Here is a 12,276-nt window from a genome sequence, read left to right as displayed (position 1 = left end):
AAAGAATGAGGTCCTATCGTTGGCAATAGCATAAACACACCTAGAGGGTAATGTTAAATGAAATAAGTCAGACAGAGAAAGAGAAATACCGTACGATTTCACTTATATGTGAAATCTAAAAAACAGTATATGAACAAAACACCAAAACTGAACAAAACCACCCCCTATCCCCAAAAACCCCACCAAAAATAAATTCATTAGCAGGGAGGGAAAACTAGTGGTTGCCAGAGGGGAGAGAGGTGGGGTGGGGGGTTGGTGAAACAGTTGAAGGGAATTAAAAGATACTAACTTCCGGGGCGCCTGGGTGGCTCAGTGGGTTGAGCCGCTGCCTTCGGCTCAGGTCATGATCTCAGGGTCCTGGGATGGAGTCCCGCATTGGGCTCTCTGCTCAGCAGGGAGCCTGCTTCTCTCTCTGCCTGCCTCTCTGTCTACTTGTGATCTCTCTCTGTCAAATAAATAAATAAATAAAAATCTAAAAAAGAAAAAAAAGATACTAACTTCCCTTTCTAAAATAAATAACTTACGGGGATAAAAAGTACAGCATACAGTCAATGATACTGTGTTAATGCTGTATGGTGACAGATGGGGACTAATTGTGGTGAGCACGGAGTAATATACAACTAGTGAGTCAACAATTCTATATATTTGAAAGTAATGTAACATTGTATGTCAAGTATACTTATATTTAAAGAAGCTTAGTCCTCTCTAATCTCGGGGTCAAAACAGAAATAATGGGTATTAGGAAAACATTTAAAACTAAACTTTGCTGGGGCAGCTGGGTGGCTCAGTCGGTTAAGTCCCACCCTTGATCTCAGCTCAGGTTGTGATCTCAGGGTCCTAAGTTCTGGCCACGATGGCACCACGCTGGGTATGGAGCCTACTGAAACACAGAAACTACACTACACGGACAGCACGGCATAGCAACACTTGTGGCATTAAAGTAGTATTTACAGGGAAATTTCCAGATGGATTCAAAGCCTAACCATGAAAAGGAGAATTGTAAAATGTTTTGTAAGAAATACAGAAATGGGGGCGCCTGGGTGGCTCAGTGGGTTAAAGCCTCTGCCTTTCGCTCAGGTCATGATCCCAGGATCCTGGGATCGAGCCCCGCATCGGGCTCTCTGCTTGGCAGGGAGCCTGCTTCCTCCTCTCTCTCTCTCTGCCTGCCTCTCTCCCTACTTGTGATCTCTATCTGTCAAATAAATAAATAAAATCTTTTAAAAAAAAAGAAATACAGAAATGAAGTGTGTCTGGATGGTTCAACCACTTAAGTGTCTGACTCTTGATTTCAGCTCAGGTCATGATCTCAGGGTTGTGAGACTGAACCCCACACTGGGCATGGAGCCTGCTGAAGATTCTCTCTTTCCCTCTCCCGCTGCTCCTCCCCACGCCCCACTCTAAATAAATAAATAAATACACAAGACTGTTTCTTATGACATTAGAGGTAAGGAAGAGCAAGATACAATAAAATAATGATAAATTTGATACTAAATTTATAAACCAACAACAAAGAGAAAAGGTAAGATAATAATGATAAATAATGATAAATTTGATATTAAATTTATAAACCAACAACAAAGAGAAAAGGTAAGATAATAATGATAAATAATGATAAATTTGATATTAAATTTATAAACCAACAACAAAGAGAAAAGGTAAGATACAGGGTAGGAGAAGGTATTTCCAATGTGTATAATTGAGTTAGCCTACATATGACAAACTTCCACAAAATAGTAAGAAAAAGATAAGCAACTCAATCAAAAATACACGAGGGATAAGAATGGGCATTTCCTTAAGGAGAAAATATGATTGGCTATGAAGACTCTCCACCTTACTAATAACGGGGAAACAATAATTTAAAAAATGAGATATATACTTTTACACTCATAAATTTTGCAAAAAATTAAGAACCCTGATAATACACTGTGCTGGGAAGACTGTGATGGACTCAGGAACTTGAGACTTTGCTGGGAGGAATATAAACGAGTGGCTCACTTGGAGAGCAACTTGCCAGTCCTACTTAGGTCTCTGCACACGCACGAAGGAGACATTCGTAAGTGTTTGCTCTAGAGAAGCCCTTTCCCACGTTCATTAGGACACGCGCACCAAGAGGTTTACTGAGTCACTGGTGATAATCCTAGAAAAGTGGATGGAAATGACTCAACTCTGATCTCGGAAAGGGAACGGGTAAGAGAACTCTGGAATTGCCTGCAGAGAAGCCGCCAAGCCTGGGAGAAAGAGCTCCACCTGCAACGTATTTAAATATCAAAAACACTGCGAGGAAAGTGCAAGCTGCAACGTGATAGGCAAATTATCATAATTTATGTAAAACACATGAAACCGAAATATACCTCGTTAATGGAAATGACGTACAGCAAAGTGTAGAAAGGGCTTACAGCGCAATACTTAACCCATTAACCGATCCTACATCCCAAAGCTATGGTGCTGCACAACTTCTTTCCACGAGGGGCCCACAGCGCTCGGCCTCGCTCCCGGGTCTCCACGCTTCCACGCCCCCGCCTTCCCTCCTCTTTCTCCCGGAGGCTTCCCGCGGCACCCGACAAGTCCAGGAGACCCCTCCCTAGAGAGAAAACTGGCCTAACTTTCCTTGACTACATCTGCCTCCAGCTGCAGCCGGCTGCCTCCCCTTCTTTGCGCCTACAAGCTTCTAAGAGACGCTTAGAAGAGAGCCCTGCTCTCCCTCCTCTCCTGTCTCCCCAGGTGCCGCTGCTCTCTGGTTTTGGCATCTGCACCCAGCGTCCTGTCGGCCAAAGTCCCCCGTAACCTCTGGGGACCACGTCCAAGCCCTGCAGTCCCAGATTTCCCACAGCCCGCGCGCGGGCCTCTTTCCAGTGTTCGCGGTGCGGCGCGCTCCTGGACTTGCCGCCGCCCCAGGGCGGGAGTCTCAGTCGCTCCCTTGGCCTTCCTCCCGAGCTGAACGCTCGCACCACATCCTGCCCTCCTCCACCACTGCTCAGGTCTTGCTGGCTTCGCTCTCGGCCCGACCTCCCTAGACCAGAGCTTCCTAGCTCTAGCGGCGCACTACAGTCGCCTGGGACTCAATCAGTGCCAAGGCCCAGGCCGATGGCGTCCGAGCCCGCAGGATGCGGGGTCGCGGATATTATCCAAGCTCCCAGGTGTTCTGACGCCCGCTTGGCCTCCCAGCCTGACCGCGCAGAGGAGCGCCAGCTGCCAGTGTGACAGCGCCACCTGGCGGCTTTCTCAGGGAGTAAGGTGGGGGTGGCAAGAGAGACCACTGTTACTCCTAAAGTCTGGTGATGGAGAGCTTGTTGAAGAAACTGGAACTGCTGTTGGAACCGCTCCAAGGGACATGTTCCCCTCCCCCTGACCCCGTCACGGTTCTTCCTAACCAAATAGCAAAACTTTTACAATAGGCGGGGCACTGTTTTAAGGGCTTTGCCACAATCATAGACATAGATATCATTCCCGTTTCACAGACAAGGAAACCGAGGCACAAAACCTTGCTCAAGCCCATGCAGGTAGCTGGAGCTGATATTACAAAACCAGACAGTCTGACAAGCTCAGTGCTGGGAGGCAGTGAGGCTGCTGCCTTCTCCGGGTACTAAGGGCGGCAGAGTCAGCGTCTTTGGCTGGGCACAGAGGGTGGCACAGGGATAGGAGGCAGGCTGCCATCCCCAGAAACGTCTGATGTTACAGTCAGCCTGAGTTTTGGGGAGAGGCACTTACAGACAGGAACATAAAGGCAGCAGTAAATGAGATCGTCAAGTGACTCTAGGACGTTTAAAAGACAAATTCGATCCTGTCACTCTAACAAACAGTAGAATTATTAGTGACACTTCGGGAAAAAGCCCAAATCCTCAGCTAGACCTCGAATCTCTTTTCCCAGCAGCCCTCCTTGCCTTGCTCCGCTCACTGGCTCCGTCTGCTCTCCCAGAGAGCGTCCCGGTTCCCAGCTTCAAACCTCCCAGACTCCAGACTCCAGACTCAACTCCGGTTTGCTCTTTACCTGGATAATGACATCCTTCAGGTTTCAGCTCCAGTGCTGAGGTTTCAGTCCCTCCGCCTGGGGTCCGCAGTTCCTCCTCCATGACTGAGTGCAGGGTCCCGAACACCTTCAGTCTCGGACGAAGAAGGGGTGGGGGGCTGCGGCTCCCAGAGACCTCAGGAGCTGAGTCCCAGGGCTCCGTCGGCCGCCACCAGCCCAGGTGCGCTCAGCGGGCTCTGTCGCCCCCGGGCGGTAGCGGCAGATATGGTTTCTGGTCCTTCCACCAGGCCCTGAAAGGCCTGGCGCTGCCCCTACCCCAGAACAAGAGTCGCCCCCATGTTCCTCGGGCCGTCACACAGCTGGCTTTCCACGAGGAATCTGGAGAATTCCACCAAACCCAGCTGGGGGAAAATCAAGCTCTGAGCTGGAGGGCGGGGCTTCCCGACATGGACCCGCCCCATCTCAGGCCCCGCCCCTTCGGTTTCCGAGGTTGTTAACCAGGTGGTCTTCCCTCCGTTGGTGATGGATGCAAATCCTCACTCCTGCTGCTTTACTGTGCAGCTTGTGCATATCACCTTTATTCTTTTGATAAACGATGGCTGACCCTTTTTATGTGCCAGGCACTATTCCAGGCACTGGGAATACCACAATGAATAAAACCCACAAAAAACCTGTCCTCTTGGAGCTTACAGTGGGACTGATAATTAACAAATAGGGTTTAAAAACCATAGCATGTTGGGGCACCTGGGTGGCTCAGTCCGTGGAACCTCTGATTCTTGATTTCGGCGCAGGGCATGGTCTCAGGGTCGTGAGATGGAGCCCCTCGCGGGGCTTTGCGCTCAGTTTCTCTCTTTCCCTCTCCTTCTGCCCCTTCCCCCGCGCCCCACAAAATAAATAAATAAATCTTTTTTTTTTTTTTAAATCTTTAATGGTAAGTCCTGGGGTGGTGTGGGGGAATGAAGCGGGAAGGGGAGGAAGGAGGATAGGGACTTTGGAAAAGAGGGTTGTAAATTTTAAAAGGGTGATTTGGGAAAGACCTCCCTGAGAGCGGACAGGTGATTAAAACTTGAAGAGGTAGATATCTGGGGGAAGAGCACGTGCGTAGAGCAAACAGCAAGTGCACAGGTGTGTTCAAGGAATTCGAATAGACCAGGCTGCTGGGGGGGGGGGAGGGGCACCTGGGATGGTGCCAGATTGGAAATCCTTGTGAGGCTTTTTCTCTGAAAGGGGTAGAAAGGGAAAGGTGCGGGGAGGGAGAGAGAGAGAGCACTCTCCGCCCTGGAGGAACAGGATTGACACAAAATAACTGAATCTCTGTGGCTGCTGCTGTTGAGAACACAGTGCAGGGCACAAGAGAGGGGTAGTGGGACCAGTTAGGGGCTATTGCCATGTCAGGAGATCCCTGTGGTAGTGGCGGAGGGGGGAGGGCTGGCTGGATTCCAGATCTAAGTTGAAGCTAGAGAGGATAGGATTTCCTATTGGATTGGATTTGGGGTTTGAGGGAAAATCACAAGTTTCTAACCATCAGCAAGGATGGAATTACCTGGGATGGGGAAGGCTGTAGGAGAAGCAGGTTTGGGGGCGAGGAGATGAGGAACTCACCTTTGGGCATGGCCAGTTAGAACTGAATCTTGAGGGACGCCTGGGTAGCTCAGTTGGTTGGACGACTGCCTTTGGCTCAGGTCATGATCCCGGAGTCTCGGGATCGAGTCCCACATCGGACTCCCAGCTCCACGGGGAGTCTGCTTCTCCCTCTGACCTTCTCCTCACTCATGCTCTCTCTCACTGTCTCTCTCTCTCAAATAAATAAATAAAATCTTAAAAAAAAAAAAAAAGAACTGAATCTTGACCTCTCAGTGGTGATGCTGGTTTGATGCTGATTGGTTAAAAGAGACAGGTGTTCATAGGAGAGTGAGACTGGAAATCAATATTTGGGAGTCATGATGTAGAGATGAGGAACAGTCAGGGTGGTGAGAGAAAAACCAGGAAAGGGGGGAGCAAAGCCAAGTGAAAAGAGTGCTTCATAGGGAAGGGGATGGACAACTCTACCAAATGCTGGTGGGGCAACATGAGGCCTGAGAGGTGACCACTGGATTTAGCATCATGGAGGCCATTGGTGACCTTAACAGAGTAGTTTGGGTGTATGATGGGGGAAAAGCCTGGTCGATGTGGGCTTTAGAGTCAGGAGAGAGCAGCTGGAGGTAAGTCTAGACAAACCTCTGACAGTGTTTGCTTTAAAGAGAAGGAGAGAGATGGGGTCGTAGCTGGAGGGAGATGAAAGACACCCAGTTCCAATGGAGAGATAAACATACTGAGGTAGGGGTGGGCGGGGGGAGTTGCTGGAGCAATGTACTGTGGTGAGAGCTTGACTTTCTACCAGTGAGTGAGCTTTATTCACAGTAAGAAGAGAGAGAGAACAGATTATTTGTGCCCAGGTGCAGCTGGGTGGGAGCTTGGGAAAGTTCTCCCCGCTCTACCCTCACCACAAATTAACTTGTGAAATATATTTATAGAAAACTACGCAAAGCACGCATGTACTATTTTATGAATAAAGTACCTATGTAACCATCACCTAGGGCAAAAAAGGGACATTATTAACACCCTAAAAAATCTTTCCAGTGTTCCTCACCAATCAGAATCCTTTCTTAGATATAACCATCGTTCTGGGTTCACTGATAATAGTTTTAAAAAAAGCTTTATCACCTAAATGCATTCCTAAACTATGTTTGGTTGTTGTTCAACTTCATTCGGTTTTTAAAAACCTAATTTAATTTCCTCTCCAGTTTTATTGAGGTCTAATTGACAAGTAAAATTGTAAGATATTTATTAATCTATATATTTATTGATGTACTGTTACATGCAATGATACATTAGTTTCAGGTGTACAACACAATGATTTGACCATTCTGTGAATTAGTCAGTTCCCCCCTGTGAGATATTTGAAGTGCATAATGTGATGGTTTGATACATGTGTACATTGTGAAAGGTTTCCCCCTGAGTTAATTAACACATCCATCATTGTGCATATTTACTTTTTTGTGTGAGAACATTTAATTTCTACTCTTATCAAATTTGTTTTAAAGATTTTTATTTACTTATTTGCCAGAAAGAGAAAGAGATAGAGAGCACAAGCAGGGGGAGAGACAGGCAGAGGGAGAAGCAGGCTCCCTCCTGAGCAGGGAGCCCGATGCAGGACTCGATCCCAGAACCCTGGGTTCATGACCTGAGTCAGAGGCAGATGCTTAACAGACTAAGCCACCCAGGTGTCCCTCACTTTGATGGAATTTTAATTATACAATACAGTGTTATTAACTATAGTCAACATGTCATACATTACATCCTTAGATCTTATTAATCTTGAAACCGAGAATTTGTACCCTTTTATCACTTCTTGCTGTCCACCCCCACGAGCAAGCATTGTAAGAGGCGTGGTGGAAATGGCAAGGCTTCTTCTGACCGAAGCTTGCATATCTCAGCTGTGTTCGATTTGTCAAATGCCTGCTTCATTGGTAGAGCATGCAGCTCCTGATCTTGGGGCTGTGAATTCAAGCCCCACACTGGGTGTAGAATTTACTTAATATTCGTCAATGAATCACTAAGGCCAGCTCAGATTCAAGGGAAGGGGAATTGGATTCCATCTTCCTTCTTTCCACTCTTTCTTTCTTTCAAGATTTTATTTTTATTTATAAGAGAGAGAGCACAAGCAGGTGGAGGGGCAGAGGGAGAAGCAGACTCCCCGCTGAGCAGGGACCCTGATGCTGGACTCGACCCCAGGACCCTGGGATCATGACCTGAGCCCACCTCAGGCTCCCTGCTTTGCAGGGAGTCAGCTTTTCCCTCTCCCTCTGCCGCTCTCCCTACTCATTCTCTCTCTCTCACACTCTCTCTCAAATAAATAAAATCTTTTAAAAAATATACAAATGAAAATGAACACACAATGGTCCAAAATGTTTGCTATGCAAAAAAAGCTGTTCTAAGAGGGAAGTTTATAACAATACATGTCTACCTCAAGAAGCAAGAAAAATCTCAAACAACATAACCTTATACCTAAAAGAGCTAGAAAAAGAAGAAGAAAAAGAAGGAAGGAAATAATACAGATCAGAGCAGAAATAAATGAAATAAAAACTTAAAAATAGAACAAATCAATGAAACCAGGAGCAGTTTCTTTGAAAAGATCAGTAAAATTGAGAAACCCTTAGCTAGACTCATCAAAAAAAAAAAAAAAGACTGAAATAAACAAAGTCAGAAATGAAAGAGGAGAAACAACAAGTGATGTTGCAGAAATATAAGTATTAGAATATTATGAAAAATTATATGCCAAAAAATTGAACAGAGAAGGAATGGATAAATTCCTAGAAACATATAACCTCCCAAAATTGAATCAGGAAGAAATAGAAAATTTGAGCAGACTGATTACTAGCAATGAAAAATTGAATCAGTAATTAAAAAACTCCCAACAAACAAAAGTCCAGGACCAGATGGCTTCACAGGTGAATTCTACCAAACATTTAAAAAAGAGTTAATAGGGGTGCCTGGGAGGCTCAGTCGTTACACATCTGCCTTAGGCTCAGTCATGATCCAAGGATCCTCAGATGGAGCCCTGCATCAGGCTCCCTGCTTGGCTGGAAGCCTGCTTCTCCCTCTCTCACTCCCCCTGCTTGTGTTCCCTCTCTCACTGTATCTCTCTCTGTCAGATAAATTTAAAAAACCTTAAAAAAAAATAAAGAGGAGTTAATACCCATTGTTTTAAAACAATTCCAAAAAATAGAAGAGGAAGGAAAAGTTCTAAAATAATTTTACAAGGCTTGCACTACCTTGATACCAAAATCAGATAAAGATGCTACCAAAAAAAGTCCTACAGGCCAATATCTCTGATGAACATAGAAGCAAATATCTTCAACAAAATATTTGCAAACAGAACCCAATAATACATTTAAAAAACAATTTACCACCAACCAAGTGGTATTTATTCCTGGGCTACAAGGGTGGTTCAGTGTTTGCAAATCAATCAATGTGATACATCATATCAATAAGAAAAAGGATAAGAACCATGTGATCATTTCAATAAATGCAGAAAAAGCATTTGACAAAGTACAACATGCATTCATGATAAAAACCCTCAGCAAAGTATGTTTAGGGGGAACATACCTCAACATAATAAAGACCATATGTAAAAACCCCACAGCCAACATCATCCTTAATGGGAAAAAACTGAAAGATTTTCCTCTAAGATCAGGAACAAGACAAAGATATACACTCTCATCACTTTTATTCAATGTAGTACTGGAAGTCCTGGCCACAGCAATCAGATAGGAAAAAGAAGTAATAGGCACCCAAACTGGTAAGGAAGTTCAACCTTCAGTATTTGCAAATAACATGCTACTTTATATAGAAAACTGTAAAGAAGGGTGCCTGGGTGGCTCAGTGGGTTAAGCCTCTGCTTTCTGCTCAGGTCATGATCTCAGGGTTCTGGGATCAAGTCCTGCATCTGGCTCTTCTCAGTGGGGAGACTACTCCCCCCCACTCCCCCCCACCGCTTGCTTCTCTGCCTACCTGTGATCTCTCTGTCTGTTGAATAAATAAAATCTTAAAAAAAAAGAAAGAAAGAAAGAAAAGAAAACCCTAGACTTCAGCAAAAAACCATTAGAGCTGATATGAATTCATTAAAGTCACAGGATACAAAATCAATGGACAGAAATCTGTTGCGTTTCTATACACCAATAATGAGGTCATAGAAAGAGAAATTAGGAAAACAATCTCATTTGCAATTGCACCAAAAATAATAAGATACCCAGGGAAAAACTGAACCAAGGAGGTGAGAGACCTGTACTCTGAAAACTATAAAACATTGATGAGAAAAATTGATGATGGCACAAAGGAAAGGTGTTCCATGCTCATGGATTGGAGGAACAAATATTGTTAAAATAGCCATACTATCCAAAGATACGTACAGATTTAATGCAATTCCTATAAAAAAAAACTGACAGCGTTTTTCAAAGAACTGGAAAAAATAATCCTGAAATTTGTATAGAACCACAGAAGAGCCAGAATAGGAACCATAATCTTGAAAAATGAAGACAGAGGTATCACAGTTCCAGGTTTCAAGTTATACCACAAAACTGTAGTAATCAAAAGAGTATGGTACTGGCACAAAAATAGACACATAGATCAATAGAGCACGGTAGAAAGCCCAGGAACAAACCCACGATCACATAGTCAATTAATCTTTGACAAAGGCAAGGATGTGCAAGGGGAAAAAGACAGCCTCTTCAGCAATGGTGCTGGGAAAACTGCCACGTGCAAATGAATGAAATTGGACCACTTTCGTACATAATATACAAAAATAGGTAAAAAATGGATTAAAGTCCTAAATGTGAGACCTGAAACTATAAAAATCCTAGAACAGAGCACGGGCAGTAAGGCCTCTGACATTGGCTGTAGCAATATTTTCCCAGATATGTCGCCTGAGTCAAGGGAAACAAAAACAAAAATAAACCGTTGGTGCTACATCAAAATAAAAAGCTTCTGCACAGCAATGGAAACCTTTAACAAAATGAAAAGACAACCTACTGAATGGGAGAAGACATTTGCAAATGACATATCTGATAAATGGTCAGTATCCAATATAAAGAATTTACACAACTTAACATCCACTAAACAAATAATCCAATTAAAAATGGACAAAGATGTGAACAGACATTTCTCCGGAGAAGACAGGCAGATGGTCAGATGGTCAGCAGACACATGAAAAGGTGCGTGACATCACTCATTGTCAGGGAAATGCAAACCAGAAGTATAATGAGGTAACACATCACACCTGTCAGAATGGCTAGACTCAACACGAGAAACAAGTGTTGGTGAGAATGTGGAGAAAAAGGAGCCCTCTTGGATTGTTAGTGAGAATGTAATCTGGTGCAGCCAAACCGATGGAAAACGGTATGGAGGGACACCCGGGTGGCTCAGTGGGTTAAAGCCTCTGCCTTCGGCTCAGGTCATGGTCCCAGATCGAGCCCCACGTCGGGCTCTCTCCTCAGCGGGGAGCCTGCTTCCTCCTCTCTCTCTAACTTCCTCTCTACCTCGTTGTCATCTCTGTCAAATAAATAAATAAATAAATAAAATCTTAAAAAAAAAACGGTATGGAGTTTTCTCAGAAAGTTAAAAATAGAATTACCCTATGATCTAAGGATTGCACGACTGGATATTTACCTAAAAAATACAAAAACACTAATTCAAAGGGATAAATGCACCCCTATATTTATTGCAGCATTATTTATAATAGCTAACCTATGGAAGCAGCTCAAATGACCATCAACTGATGAATGGATATATATATATATATATATATATATATCACATCTCCTACATATATATATTCCATTACATATAATGGAATATAATTTGGCCATAAAAAACAATGAAATCTTGGGGCACCTGTGTGGCTCAGTGGGTTAAAGTCTCTGCCTTTGGCTCAGGTCATGATCCCAGATGGAGCCCCATATTGGGCTCTCTGCTCAGCAGGGGGCCTGCCTCCCCACCCCCCTGCCTGCCTCTCTGCCTACTTGTGATCTCTGTCAAATAAAAATAAATAAATACAATCTTAAAAAATAATGAAGTCTTGCCATCTGCATTAACATGGATGGAACTGGAGAGTATCAAGCTAAATGAAACAAGTTCAAGAAAGACAAATACCATGTGATCTCAATCAGATGTGGAACACACAAAACAAATGGAGGTTTTTATTGTATTTTTAATCGTATTTTTATTTATTCAATTTTATTTTTAAAAATTATTTATTTATTTTAGGGCAGCCAAAAGAAGAGAGAATCTCCAGCAGACTCCCTCCTGAGTGTGGAGCCTGATGTGGGGTTTGATCTCATAATTTAGAGATCATGACCTGAGCCCAAACTAAGAGTTGGGCACTTAACCAATTGAGCCACTAGGCACCCCCAAATGGAGCTTTTAAAAAAATGTTGCTATTATGTTTACTAGTGGTAAGAAATATAATTTATTTTAGCATGAGGTTATCTTTCAGAACATTCATGTTACTTAGATATACTGGATTGAAATACTATCTAGATAGTTCAGTTATGTGTTTCATATTTACAGACATTAAAAATCATTTTGGGGTGCTTGGGTGGCTCAGCCGTTAGGCATCTGACTCTTGATTTCGGGTCAGATCCAGATCTTGGGGTTGTGGGATCGAGGCCCATGTTGGACTCTGCATTCAGTGGAATTGGCTTGGGATTCTCTCTCCCTCTGCTCCTCCCCATGCTGATGTGCTTGCTCTCTCTCTCTAAAATGAATAAATC

The sequence above is a fragment of the Meles meles genome, chromosome 13 (assembly GCF_922984935.1).
Source record: "Meles meles chromosome 13, mMelMel3.1 paternal haplotype, whole genome shotgun sequence".
In the NCBI taxonomy this organism is placed as follows: domain Eukaryota; kingdom Metazoa; phylum Chordata; class Mammalia; order Carnivora; family Mustelidae; genus Meles; species Meles meles.
The sequence above is the reverse complement of the archived record's forward strand: the minus strand, read 5'-3'. Positions refer to the sequence as shown.